We start from the raw sequence: 14,640 nt of genomic DNA on the forward strand, positions 1-14,640 counted from the left end.
CTCCCTCTGGCCTGGTGCCCAACAACTTTCTGGCTTATCACCCACAACAGAGAAAGAAAGAGTTCACACACGTGCACTTGCTTTTTCAGGACTCTGCAGGATTCCTTAGGAGTGAGGTAAAGGAGAATTGTATTAGAGCTGTGTTTCTTCTGCATGATATTTTCCAACAAAATGAAGAGGCATGAGCATCCTTGAGGTTCCATGTCAGATCCACAAGGAGTGAGAGCATTTCCCTCATCAGGAGTGAGGACAGCCTGGGCTCCCACCAGCACAGCCATGGGACACTTCAGGCTCCTAGAAGGATATTTTCTTCCCTTAGAGGCTGGATTGGCACTTGGTGCTTTCTTTGCCTTGTGTTGCCCTGTGTTTGTGCTAGGCTGGGTTTTACCCTCCTGGGCTTGAGCAAGGTGTGGGGTGTGGATGTTCACCACACCCCTAGGCTGACCCCTGCAGAGGGCTCAGCTCCTCACAGATCCTCCTCCTGCACCTCCATCCCTACCTGGGCACTGGGATTGGGGCAGGGACTGAATCACTTGGTTCTTTCAGGGCAGTTCCAGGAAAATGAAAACAGGAATCAAAATAGCTTGAAGAAAGACATCAAGTAGAAAAATGTGACTGGAACCATTTAAAGAGTATTTTCTGGAAAATTATACTCAAGCCCTATCTTCCCAGACCAGCAGTTTGATTAGATTCTGAATGAGCCTTTTCAGAGTCCTCCGGGCAGGTCAGCCAGAACTCACCTGCCTCTGGGAGCCAGCTGCAGCCTTATTTCTTTGTTTCTAGGAATAGAACTCAGCAATTGCTCCACCATTAATGATTCCTGCATCCTGAGTCTCTTTCCCTGTGACTTTTTGAAGGATTAACCATTGGAAACAAATTATTCTTTTGTACCTCACATTTTTTAAAAAAGATTTCTTTTAGACCATGAAAATAATTAAACTGTTTTGAATCTGGAAAATTGATATATTAAATAATATGTTTGGGCTTTTATTCTGAAATCAAACTTTCTTTGTGCACTGCTACTGAACCAGGAAAATCCTTCAACAATATCTGACAAATACAGATGTTTACTCAGGTTTTCACATGAATGTTTTAATTTGTGCTACATTTCTGAGGTACCTGCTAACAGACTGTAAGATCATGTTCCCATGCAAACTGAAAATTATGGCGGCTTTAAATTAAAATTAAGAACTCAATCTTTATGACATTAAGTCAGAGGCAGTCTAATGCTATCCTGCCTACAGTTATTTACAACCCAGATGTTTACAGAAAATGAACCAAGCTCTTGATTTTTATTTTTTTATGGAACTACTGTCTCCTCATTAAGTCCCTCCTCGGTGCCAGCCCACGTGGCTCTTTGAGGCAAACATTGTTTATGACACATCTCCGAGCTGATTCAGAGCTGAGCAGAGAAACTGGGAATAATCCCACTGCAAAAACAAGCAATAGTTCAGGTGTTCAGCTACCAAGGTGGAAAATTGCTCTGACAGTTATGATGTCTTTCCATCTTTTTCTAAGACTTAAACATCATTTCCTTCCAAGGCGTCACTGCTGCCGTGGTTCCCAGCACTCACCAGCCTGCCCTGTGCTGGTCATACTGGTCATGCTGGTCATACTGGTCATACTGGTCATACTGGTCATACTGGCCATACTGGTCATACTGGTAGTGCTGGGCACTGAGCACAAGGACCCACTGCAGACTGGGCCAAAAAACCTCTCCAAAAGTTTCCACAGATTATTTACCAAGCAGGAGTTCTTCCCTGTTGTTTATGCTTGAACACCTTACACTGAAGCAAAATGCAAATAATGAAATACAGGGAGCAGGTTTATTAAGCTGAGTTTCACTTTTATACACTGAATTATGAGCATTCAGCTATTTCTTAATGAAATTCTCTTTAGCCTTTAATTAATATGAATGCAGAACCCAGAGGTTGCATTTCTATTTTCTAGATGTAAAGTTTTGATGATAAAAGACAACTTGATGGGATTGAGAAGAATTTGGTAACTTGAATGCTTGACTCTAGAATCCTTTGTATTTTTTTTTTCCTTATTTATTATGTTTTGGGGGTTTCAGCTGGGAAAGCGTTGAGATACCAGAATTCTTGCCTGTTCCTTGCTTGCTCAAATGGCACTCCATGATTAATCTGGGGGACTAATGAGCTTCTCAGTATCAGTGGGTTTTAAGAGAGGAAGAACTGGATGACCTTGTGCACTGTAAAACAGCAAGAAACTTAATACAGCAACTACAAAGATTAACTGCAATTAACTAAAATAATGTCAGTCTTTGCTGTGAGGCAGAGGCTCATCATTTGGAGTAACAGAGGAGAACAGGGATCTGGTTGCAGTCAGGTGCTCCAGGATTGATTCAATGAGATATTTTTGTGCAGAGAGGGAAAACTGTCAGAACCTTTGTACAAAGCAGTGTTCCTACAAGGCAGAGTGGGGATGGGAGAGGTCATGAGTGAACAGAAGAATAAATTTGGCAGAAAGAAATAGAAACCTCTCTCATGTGAAAACTTGTTTATTCATGAACACCATAAAGGCCATAATTTTTTTGAGCTCACTCACGGTGCCAAAAATGGCAGCACGAGGAGCAACGTGGCCGAGAACAAGCATCAGATGTGAGGCTGTGTGATGTCACAGAACCATTCTGTCACTCAATGCCAATGATTTCCAGGGCTGATTGCAAGCAATCATTAATCACTTTGTATTGAGAGCAACCAGCTCCTTCACATCTGGGCAAGAACAAGTGGCACCTATTTAGCCAATGTTCTGCTCTCAGCAATTTCACACGTTGTCTTTCAAAATAAACCAAACTGGGAGAGATGAAGCAAGATTATAATTTTTTTCCCAGGAATTCAGATCATTGAAGACCTTAGTTTACTTCCAAATTCAGTGTTCCCCACTCACACTGACTAGAGTGGGCCAGTGAACAACAGGGAATGTCCAGTGTGGAATTGCTGGAGCTGCTGTAAGAATATGGACAATTTCTGAGTATTATTATACTTCACTGTATGACTGTTAGAGAGAAGAGTGAGATCATATGACAGCTGTTCCTTTTTTTACTCACCTGTGCTGGAAAAGGCTGCTGCAAATCAGGTGTGCAGTCAGATTATGGGGTTAGAATAATCTCACCAAACCTAGGGGTCAGTTACTGTACATGGCTGATAGAAAGCAAGAGCATTAGGATATATATTTCCCAATTTATATATATTTATCCCCAAAGCCAAAATGTCTTGGGAAATGGGACCTAATAGAATCTGCCCTATGGTGTTAACACAATGTATTTATTCCACGCTTCCATTTTAGTTTAGAATCAGTTTTATTAAACCAGGTACGACGTTGCTGATGAATCCTGCAGTGTTTCATAATAATGAAAAATTTCCCTTTGCCTTTCTTCTGTGCCTGACAATCATGAGAAGTTACTTAGACAAGTTATATCAAATTGGAATATTTTTAAATGTAAATGTTTCTCAGTAGCTGGGGTCTCAGGCAGTCAAAGTGAGAGGTAGCAAAGTGCTGCATTTCTATGAGTTAATGAAAGACTTTGCCTTTCTGTAATCATTGTTCCCTAAGGATTGCAGTTGTTCCTTTGAAATCCTGCTTAATCTCCACAGTTATTTATTTTGTCAGTACCTTCAGTCGTGATGGTTTGCTGTCAATCATCCATTGTCAAAAGAGAAGTGAATTTCATCAAATATTCTGTAGGTGCTATCCCAGAGCTGAGGAAGGATTTACCTGCAGCCCTTGGCATTGTAAATGAGACAAAGCTCATTAATGACGTGGCTCATCTGCTCTAAGTGGCTCTGCCAGGCAGGAGAAAGCAGAGCTAAAGATAACTCATAGCCCCAGTGTCTTCTCAGAGTGGCCTAAACAATAGTCATTGATCTAAACATAAATTGCATTTATTACAGACTTCATTTTTTTGTGGTACATAATTAGATAATTCTCCAAAGAACTTTTTATCACATGCATTTTCATTAATTAATATTAAATGTCATTAGCAGTCAACTCGGCTTGATCAAAGGCAGATAAGTTGCAGCAAGATTCTGAGAAATAACGTACCATTTACTAATTATATTATTGATTTTCTGGTCTGAAGCATCCTCATTACCAGGGATCCAAAGTGGACCTTGCTGAGCCTGCTGGGGGTGCTTTGAACACGAGGAGTCGCTGGCAGTTCTGAGCCTCCCGCTCGCATAAATCACTCCTGGGCCTGCTTGTGCATCTGTTTTCAAAGGTGATGCTTTAATGGACTCTGAAAGCTGCAAAAGTGTGTTCTGTGTGCCTCCACATGAAAGAGGAAAGAGATTTGGGGTTTTTTACTCCTGATTTTAATCATTCGGAAAAGATTTTAGATCTGTAGGCGGATACTTTTGAACAGTGGAAATAATGTGGCATAGTTGATTTTAATTAGTAGGCCAGCCTAAGACAGAATTTCCCATAGCTCCCTGTGACTTTTTTGTTTTTTAAATGAGCTTTTAGTACTTTTTTCACAGTTAATGATACATTCAGACTTTCCAAATTTTAATTTCATGTGAAGGCAAAAACTGAAAAAAACCAAACCCAAAACAAGCCATGAGGTGAATATTTGATTAGAACAAATGTGGATCTGAGCAACAGGGGCAACCTCAGATGTGTCTTATGTAACTTTAGTGCTTTCATAGGAAAATAGAAAAGGAATTGAGATCAATGACATAATTATGAAATGTTACTCTTACCCTTAATTGCTTATACTTAAGAACATGAAAAGCCTAGATTTTAAAGTATGTGTCTGTGTATGTGATTAGCCTATTCAGTTGAATGAAATTTCAATTTACTCTCAATTCATGATAATAAGGTGAGACATTACTAGTAAATATTTTGTTTAGATTGTGAAGTTTGAACATCTTTTAGATCTAAACCACTATCCAGACTCCAGCTGGCCTTTTTGTGCCTGTTTTCATTGAGGCGTTAAAGGATTTTGACTAAATCCTTCAGAGGAGTAACTTACAGACAGATAAAGGTCTTGGTCAGAGTCAGTATTCTGAAAAAAAGAAAGTGCCTGAAAAATGAGAAATTAACTGTAATTTTAAAAAATCAACTTCCGATTTCAGATTTGTAAGGTCTTAGAATAACATTCTAAAAACTTCTGACTGCTCTGGTTCCCACCTACTCATTCCTACTCCCACCTTCTGTTTGACTTCCTAGTTAGCAAATCAAAGAATTGAAACAGGCTGAGAAATGAATGTCTGGGCTGGTGGGTGGGCTCCAAGCTTAAACAAATAAACAGACGAGCAAAACACATCCTCTCCCTGCATCTGTTTGTGCCTGAGCCTGCTTTGGCACAGCTTGAGGGCTTTCATTCCTCAGCAGATGAGGAGGACACGCTGCAGTGTCTTTTCCACTTGGTAGAAAACCCAAAGGATATTTCAAGGTGTATTAACAGCACATTCCTAAAAAATCAGTGTAAGGAGCTATTCTTTGAATAGCCCAGGTTATAAAGTAATCAGTGATTTATTCAGGTGTTTTGGTGTTGTGTTTTTCTATTTACCCCTTATGGCAGTTTGTAATTGGACAGTGATTGCTCTGGCTCATACACAGCTGTTAAACATCTCCAGCTTTGTGTGGCCCAGCTATAGCAGCAGTAAATCATGGAAAGAGTTGGGTTAGGAGGAGATGAGCTGGAGTTTTGTTTCTCCATGTCTGAAGAAAGGAATTCCATGAAAAGAAGAGGTGGTAAGACACAAGAGTGGTGTGCAGGCTACTGAGATTCCAGTGAGTGGCCAGAGGAGAGTTTACAATCACCTGTCCTGCCTCCACTCAAAGATTTTCATGCACAGAGAAAACTTGTTTGTTCTGTGGCGAAGGAGGGATCACTAAATTATACAATATTGACCCTTTACCCTGCAGCTCATGGCACTCCTGGAGTCCCAGCAGGTGCTGGAATTCATAGCTAAGAGCATGGAAACTGCACAGGTTCCCTTGGAGACCGAGTGAGTTGGGTTGAAGTTTAAATAAATAGAGATACAATTGCCTGTAGTGAGTTCTGTGAAGGGGATGTAGCAAGTGGCTGTTGATCTGGAAAGAAGTTGCCATAAAATTCTAAATGGAATTCTCCAGAGGGGCTTTGGACAGCACTGTCTGAGCTAAGAACACCTCGAAGATGATGGTCAGAAAAAATGGCTGAAGAGGGAAACAGGGCTCATAGCATGTACCTGAGGAACTGGAGCAGGTGGAAGGAGGGGGACAATCTGTGGGGAGCTTAGAAACCTTCATTACTGCTGTGCTCTGCAAGGGAGATCAGCATCAGCTCACACTTACAAATAAAAATTTTCCACAAGTGTGGTGCTAACAAAGCCAAAAGTCTCAAGGCTTGTGCTTTTTTCCTGACTGTGCTGAAGCTGGTATCTGGTGGGAGAGGCAAATGAGGAACTCCCTAACTGTTTCCTGCCAGCCAGCAGCTTGTGTGCCCACTTTTGGAGAGGAGGACTTGGGTTGGGTTGGTTCGCAGGATAAGTGGTCTTTGCTTAGAGAACCTCAACACACAGTGAGCTCTGTTAAACTTTACACAAAGTTCAAAGCAATGTAAGCAATTTTTAAGCTCTGATTTTTTGGCCTCTGCTGAGAGATTGACAAAGAGCTGGTAATGAAGTGTTGTCCTTGGTCATCTTAGAGGAGTGGAGCTGAGAACAAGCTACAGAGAGGGCTCAGTAAGAGGATTCAGCAGATGGTACATGCATGATGTGAAAAGAACACAGAGAGAAAACTGTGCTTGTCTTACCTGGTAGGTAATTAGTACATCTGAAAATGAAGAAAATTAGGTTCTAAAATTTCCCCATAAACTCTCTCTTTTATAATTTTCATTAACCTTTTTTCTCAAAGCAGTTAAATAAAGTTTTTAGTGTCAAATTTAGGAAGAGGGGGAAGAGGAAGCCAAGGCAGTTGCACACACCAGTTGTTCAGGTCTGGTTTTGTCCGTAGTGGTTTTCCCAGCTCCTGTTTTCCTGCCAGCAAACAGACTCTGGCTCTAACCTGAGTAGCTCCAGTGCCATCTGCATCGGACTGAGCTGGCACATCCGAATTCTCCCCAGATTCAAACTGGCACAGAGAACTCAATGGACTTCAGCCATTTACACCAGTAGAGACTTTGGCCCGTGCATCTTCTTTGCTTTTCTTCCACCTAAGATACTCCCTTGCAATCCTGCAGTTCTCTGTGGGTTTGCTCTTTCTGATGTGTTTGTGAATGTTCCTCCCTTGACTTTTTGACAGACATTTTGCACAGTGCCCTGTTACTGTAAGCCAGGTGCTTTTATCCCTAATGAAGAGTTTCCTGGAAAAAGAAAAAAAAATAAATAAACAATAGATAAAGTAGGTCATGGAGAGAGCAGAGTGGAGAGCTTTGCATAGTGATGTAAAATTAAATAAGGCTGGGGTCATGTTCTCCTTTATCTCTGCAGTTACTGCTCTAACAGAGTCTGTGATGGTTCCTGGAAAGGTGAGGAGATTTTGGAGGACTCTTTAGATCTGCTGGGAGTTTGGGGCACGGAGAGGAGAAAGCAGACACAGAACTGTAGGACCTGGCTCTTATCAGAGAGCATTTGCAGCTGCTGTTCTTGCCCATCTCAACCCACTGAGACCCCTCTCAGTTCAGGTGCAGCTGCTGCACTGAGAGTGATCAGGGGCCTCTGTGGTGGTGTAGCCCAAGGGCCACCCTCAGTGCTGGGTGCTTAAGGGATCCAAGTTTTAGTCTGGACTGCAGAGATTTTGCTTCTTGCAAGGTTCCACTTTGGATCCCTTGTAATGAGGATGCTTTCCCCAGCCCAGATGTAGCCCTTGATGTGCAGCATTCCTCTTGCCAAAGATCTTCCTCACACACCTTCTCCATGGCATCAGCTTTGTGTCCTAGCAAAGGGCACATCTGTTCAGCCTGTTTTCCATGCTGCATGCCTGAATCTGGCAGTTTATAGCCAGGCACCTGAGTAACCAGCCTGATTCTCAGACAGATTTGTGCATGCTCTGGAAACCAGATAAATTTTGTGGATCTCTAACTTGAGGCTTTCATTGAACCAAATATCAATCCTCCAGTATTGACAGTGTTCCAGATGTGTCTGTAAGAAACACAGGAGAGCACAAAGGATTATTGCAGCTTCTGAGGAAAACTCTTGTATTTCAAGTAAAATTGGCAGTTTTTACGTGGCCACTCTAATTCTTAAGCCATTAGAAATCTAAAAATTGATTGAGCGTTTATCTTACACTTACCAGACATCCACAGAAAAAGTTATGTTCTGTCTGGGATATCAATGTCTTTAATAGCTATGAAATTAAAAACTCTTAGATTAAGGTTTCAAGAGGCTGAGAGGAGAATGGAATTCAGGAGAAGGAAACCTGTGTGCTGCTGTAATAGGGAGTGCCAGGGAAGATAAAGCTCTGGGAAAAGCCCCAGGAGAAGAGCTGTGGATAATGTGCAGTTGGACCAGTGGGGTCAGTAAAGGTGGAGATGCAGAGGTAGCAAACATTATTTCCTTTCTGCCTGGTGAAGATACTGAAGATAAAAAGCTTTTCCCTGTCTGCAGCATTTTTAAAAAAATACATCTTTAGTTTCAATGTTAATTTTATTCCAGTGTTTGGTTTTGTTTTAGTTGGATTGGTACCTCGAAGGTCCAAGAAATTCACCAGCTTTAAAGTCACACTGGAAAAACTGAATCTGGATTTTCAGTGCAGCTCCAAGGCTTGCAAATCAGCCTTCTCCCATAAATACTGCACTGTTTCTGGAAAAAGAAGAGATGGGTCTTTAAATGAAATATGAGCTGTAGGATTGGGATGTGATGGTACTGCTGTAGATCAACAGCCATCAATCTGTGTTACTTAATTTGTCCCTGGCTCAGCTGTTCACTGTACTTGGGACTTTTTTGCTGTTTGTTTCATTTTATTTTCTTCTGAGATAAATGAAGACAAAAAGAAAGGGTGAATTGTTCATGACAAATAGAAGTAATTTTAGAAAAATATATAACTGTAAAGGATATTTTGCATTTTCAAATGGCTTTTTTTCTTTTCTGACTTTCACAGCACTTTCACAGATCACAGTTAATTTGTTTCATGGTGTGTCTATTGAACATCCTTTTATTTTATTGCTTGTTACTCTGATTTTCAGGTCAACTTTATGTGCACTCTTTAAATGCTGTAACAAAGTCTGTTGGAATAAATAGTTGAGGTTTTTAAATGAAATATTTAGAGACATTATTCCTCATCTGGGCATGGCTGTAACACTCGAGCTGCTTTGTTTATCCTGGGTGTTCTGGGGATTCAAGGCCTTTGTTGCTCCAAGTGTCTCAGAGGCATATGCTGTAATTGTTTGCCATCTTGCACATGGGCTGGGTGGGTGGCTGGCTGTGAGCTCAATTCAAGCTCATTTGGCTTCCCAGTGATGAGCTTTGTGATGAGTGTCAGACACTTTCTCTCCTGATGGAATGTCTGTGGAGGCATCTCTGAAAAGGCATGGGACAGGGGATATCAGTACACTGTTCAATCAGGAGCCAGAGTGACTCCCCACACGGATTCCAGCAGCTTTAACATTCCACTGAGTGAGAGTCCTGGGTGCCCTGGAGAGGACACCAAGCCTGGCCCCTTCCTGCCATCCCTGCAGCCAAAGGCACAAAGTGTCTCCTCCTGACCTTCCTTGTTTTCCATGTTTTAGTGGAGGGGGTTCAGAGACAGCTGCCCCAGGCTGCAGAACAATGTCTGTGGGGAAATCCTTCCAGGGCCCAGGGTTTTGCCTTCGTAGCCTTGCAGCACCAAGCTGCTTTGGGCAGAGGGGGCCAGAGGAAGGTCAGCCCTGTCCCTGGCAGGGCTTGGAGGGACAGCTCAGGCTTAGACACTCCCAGGAGCACCAGCAGTTCAGTAGGCTTGAGTTTGCATTGATAACTTCAAAGGTTCAAAGGGCTGGCTTCCAGTTTTACCCTGGTAGTTGAGTATACAAGTATAAAATTATGGGCAGAAAAACACAGAAAGTCTTTTTCCAAGCTGACCTTTCTGAAAAGGAGCCAGCAATTATGTGGATTTGGGCACCGGTTCAGCAGTGGTTTTAGGTGTTGTTAATGCAATTTTTTCATTATATTTCTGCTGGACTATTGATTAACTGTTCAATTATTTAAGAAAAAGAAGTTTAGCATTGTGGTGAATAGTAGCTTTTTGGATAGGTAGTTGTGCTTTGCACAAGTGCTCATGGAGTTTGTGTAAGAACCGACAAAATCCACTCTACACCTCTTTGTATGCTGATGATAATCTCATGGAGGGGATGGGCAGTGCCAAACATGTTTGCACATTGTTGCCTCAGTGTATTAACACTTTTCAGCTTGTAACAAGCTTATTTTCAAAGCACCTGGCAGGCTGGGGAAGATCCTGAGACTGAGAGCTTGCCTGTCCTTAATTCCACCTGAAGTTCCAGAGCCTGGTGCTCGGTGTGGGCTCAGATGGAAAACACTGGATGCACAACTTGGGGGGAATTTGAGCCACCTCAGCCCAGCCCACTCTGCTAAGCCAGTGTCAGGCCTGGAATCTTTGCCAGTGGGATTTAAGCAGAGGCCCAGACACATCCAGCAGCCTTTGTCTTGATAAACATATTTCATTAGCCATAACTGAAGTAATTGCCCAGATTCCTTGCCTCTGACACATCTCTGGTATTTTGACCCAGTTTTCCTCTGAGAGCACTGAAGGAACAATCTTGAGCTTCCAAAAATAACATTTGATAGATTAAGCAGCACTTACTTCATTATTTACTCTCACTTAGCTGTGGCCAAGCTCCTGATGACTCCAGAAGTCAGCTCCGAAAGCGTTAGCACTGAAGCAGATCTGCAGACTCCATAAGTTATCCCTGGAACTGTAACAGTGTTCTCTCCAGCAAGCACAACTCACACTGATGTGTTTTAGAGCTTAGAAATTTAAAGCAACTTAAGAGTTTTGGATGTTCAGATCCCATTGAAATCAGCCCCCCAGCCCAGTTTTGGAAAACTGAGCAACTGTGGTTCAGAGAGTACAAGGCAGAGCCATGAGGGCACTGCAGCAATTATGACCCTGGTGTGTTTATTCAGCCTTTAAAATAGAGCCTCTAAAATGAGATCTTGGAAATGGAATTGGTTCCTGTGTTGGTACTGAACAGCACCCACTTCACAGGATGATGCAGCAGAGGTGGTGGCTGTGGAGGATGCAGGATCAGATGCAGGATTTCCTCATCAACTGAAAATCTCAGACTTTTGTGTTTATTCTTTCATTTCCCAAGTCATGTTAATTACATATTAATTCTTGTCTCCTGTCTCCTGCATTAATCGTGCAAGGTGCCAGCAGAGGGAACACAGCAGCCCAGGGCACAGTCTGCTGTTTCTGTTACTTCTTCCAGCACTTGAATTTCTCTGTGCTCAGATGATAAGAATCACATTGTCAGTGCTTTTGTATTCAGTACCTGATCCTTCCTGGAAGTGTTTATCTGTTTAAAACAGCTTTAAATTTTCATTAAAAAACAAACAAAACCACAACCTGTCACTGGCAATATTTCTGTTGGTCATGACAACAACTTTTAGAGGTGACTAGTGAGGTTGAATGGATTTGTTCTTGACTGCCCAGATTAAAACAAGCTGTTCTGAGCAGGTATCCTGAGCTCTGCAAATTACCCAGTCCTTTCATGGTATCTCAAGTTATTAATCATAAATGGAGGCATCCAAAAAACCCTGATCAGTTTTGAAGCTCGTGGCCTCATTTAGCTTTCATAACAGCTTGTTTCGAACAAAATCTGATGTGGAGCCAAATGAAGTGTGTGTTTAAATGATCCCTTGCCTAAACTATCATGAAAATTTCAGATGGGATGAGAAGAAGGAATGCCACTAAGGGCAGCTTGTTGGAAGCTTGCTACTACTTAGAGACTAAAATAGTGTAATCAGCAAACACTCCGTCACTTTAATGCTTCTCCAGTGAAATCCAACTTTTTGTTTCCTGGCTCAACCACTCTCTTGCATTTTCCTCAATTGCTCCCACACAAATACTAGGATCCATTTTCATTTTGGCACACCTCATTTTCCTGTTTGGTAGAAACGAGAGTTAAGAACAGAATTATTTATCTTGATGCATGTAATACATTTTTGAAGAATCAACATGGCTTTGGAAAGCCTTCTTAACCTGTGAAAGCCCTTCAAAGTAAACATGAGCATCAAGAAGGTGCAGTTAGATTTCCAGAAGGCTTTTGCAAGGTCTCACATCAAACTTCTTGAAAGAAACTGGACTTTCTGTTTAGGATGTTAAAGAAGGAAAAGTCTATATGGGAACAAACTTAGGTAGGAAATGACAGGAAACAAATTTCTGGAGGCTGGGAGGGTGTAAGAGGGATGTGCTACATCCCCGTGTTCTTCCACTCTTCTGAGTTCCCTGCTCTTGCCTGAAAGCAGGATGGTGGGATTGGTCTGAAATAGCACAATTATGTTCTGTTATCTAATTATTTTGAATGTTTTGTCCCATTTCTGCCTTGATTTGTTTCCACACCCCCAAACTCATTTCCTCTGACCCAGTTTTCTGTTTTTCCCGAATGCTCACAGGGCCAAGAGACTTCCCAAGAGCTTTCTCCCACTCTCCCGCTGATGTGCCCTGTGTCTCCATGTGCTGGGGATCTGTAAAAACAGGATCCGCTGGGAATTTTTAGCACTTTAAGGTAAGACTTTGTAACACGGCTCTTTGCTAAATGAGTCATTTGGAAATTTGTGGGGAAAATTCAGCCTAGGTTAACTGACTGCATAAACATTTCAACTTTATGATCTTCAGAAGTATAGAAGGTTTTAAGAAAGGTGTTTGCTAGCGAAAGACACCTCTGCTTACAGCTAGACACAAAATTGGAGGTTTTTTGGCTTGGTTTAGAGCTCACTTCATCCCAAATTGAGGGAAAAACATTCAATTTAGAACTCTGTCATGGAATGGAAATTCTTTTTAAATTTCATGTCAAAGTCATGCTATGAAATATTTTATGACAGAGATGTCAAAATGAAATGTTTCACCACTTCAGGCCCTGAACAGGAAAGTCTCCAATGGTCATTTTTAGTTAGATTTTCTAGCCTGTCAGACATGGAAGCAGAGGAGAAATTGAACCTGTAATTTCTTTTTTTTTCCCCTCAGTCACTTAAAGTACATACTGGTCTTTTTTTTTCACAAGAACGTTACCAAAACCAAGTCCTCAACATCTCGAAAAAGCTTTATGGGATATTTATTTCACCCAGCAAGGGTTCTTTGAGATCTTATTTTCTTTGCAGGTAGGTCCTTCCCTCAGGGGTAGTGCTTTTTCCACACTGATGTTCATGAGGTTTAAAGGATCATCTGCATCTCGAGGTCTCTTTGCAAACCCCAGCAGTTTCCTCAAAGAAGGCTTTTTGTAAAGAGACTCCACAGACAAATAAATTCATGATCTGCCACCTACTAGATTATTTGTAGCTAGGATTTGGAGGTTTCCTTTCTTTTGTGATGGAACCAATGACTTGTATCAATATTGTAGGTGAAACAGTGAAATTTTTCAAAAAGGAGGAAGATAGGAGAAAATGGCCTAAGGAGTAGCAGATACCTCATCTGTTATAATTAACAGAATGAGATACTTATGAAAAATCACCTGGTTGTCCTTTGGATTGAAAGACTCTTCCCAAATTTTACCTAAATTGACTTCTTTCACTTCTGAAAAGAAAAAGCAGGCCTGGAGAGACAAAAAGTTCAGAGTGCATGTGGGGATGGCACACACCACCTTTGTGTCCTTTATTTGGGTGTTCAGCCCCCCAGGCTGCCTGTCCTGGGGGAGTGGCAGACACTGGAAATGTTGCAATAATTGGGCTGTAGCTTTAATGAAGGCACAGGCATTGTCCCCCTCAAGGCTGGTGCTGCCTCCTTGGAGAATCTGCCCCAAACACTGAATTTGAGGCAGGAATTTCCTATGTGCTGTGGTGAGCAGTGAAAGCTGAAAGCCCAGCATTAGATGTCATTACTGGATTCTTTTTTGATATTGGTTTTTAATATGTGTGCTCCTATTTTTAGAGTTTTATTCTGACTCCTTTAATAGCAACCATTCCATTTTGGTACGAGGGCATTTCTATTAACAGTGATCAAAGTGAAATATTTCATTTGAGTTACAAAAAGAGACACTTGAGATGAATGAGGTTCTGCTGGATTTGGGGAGTTGGATGGTTCTGATCTTCAATCTGACTTACAAAGTTAAGAAATTAATGACACAAAGCAGCTCCCTCACAAACAGATAATAACAGAGCATTAGCAATAAAAGTTTAGAAAACAGTTTGGAACCTCTTTCTAATACACAGCAAAAAAATATTCTGGGTGCTATTAGGGCTTATAAATAATTCTTTGACATTTGTTTGATTTAAAAACTAAAGTGAGGCATCATTTTCTTAAGAGCAAATTGAGGTCTCTGAGAACTACAGAATTCAAATATGGGGCTGCTTTAGACCTCATTCTCTTTAGAGTGAGTGAGGCAGCAGGGCTCTATTCTCATTTATTTTTATTTTGTAGGGAGTACTTTAATATAAAGGATATATAAAATTCAATATAAAGAATGGGTAGTTTTCAGCAAGAATGAGTGATCTTAAGAGCCTCTTTCTTAGCATCTGGTGTATTCTAAGCAAATCTTTC

The 14,640-nt window shown here is 41.4% G+C and overlaps 1 protein-coding gene across 7 annotated transcripts in view; it reads left to right on the forward strand.

The window, feature by feature from the left end:
* The window catches only part of MEGF11 (multiple EGF like domains 11), a 254,466-nt gene that overhangs the window by 44,549 nt on the left and 195,277 nt on the right, over positions 1 to 14,640 (forward strand). For 6 of the 7 annotated variants that reach the window (XM_077185613.1, XM_077185612.1, XM_077185615.1 and 3 more), the window contains exon 2: positions 12,561 to 12,673. The gene's annotated coding sequence lies outside the window, so the exon portion shown is untranslated. Of the gene's footprint in view, positions 1 to 4,138; positions 4,241 to 12,560; positions 12,674 to 14,640 lie in introns of those variants that run through there. The other variant, XM_077185614.1, reaches the window with a different exon arrangement.

This window comes from Agelaius phoeniceus, chromosome 13, assembly GCF_051311805.1.
Source record: "Agelaius phoeniceus isolate bAgePho1 chromosome 13, bAgePho1.hap1, whole genome shotgun sequence".
NCBI classification, from domain to species: domain Eukaryota; kingdom Metazoa; phylum Chordata; class Aves; order Passeriformes; family Icteridae; genus Agelaius; species Agelaius phoeniceus.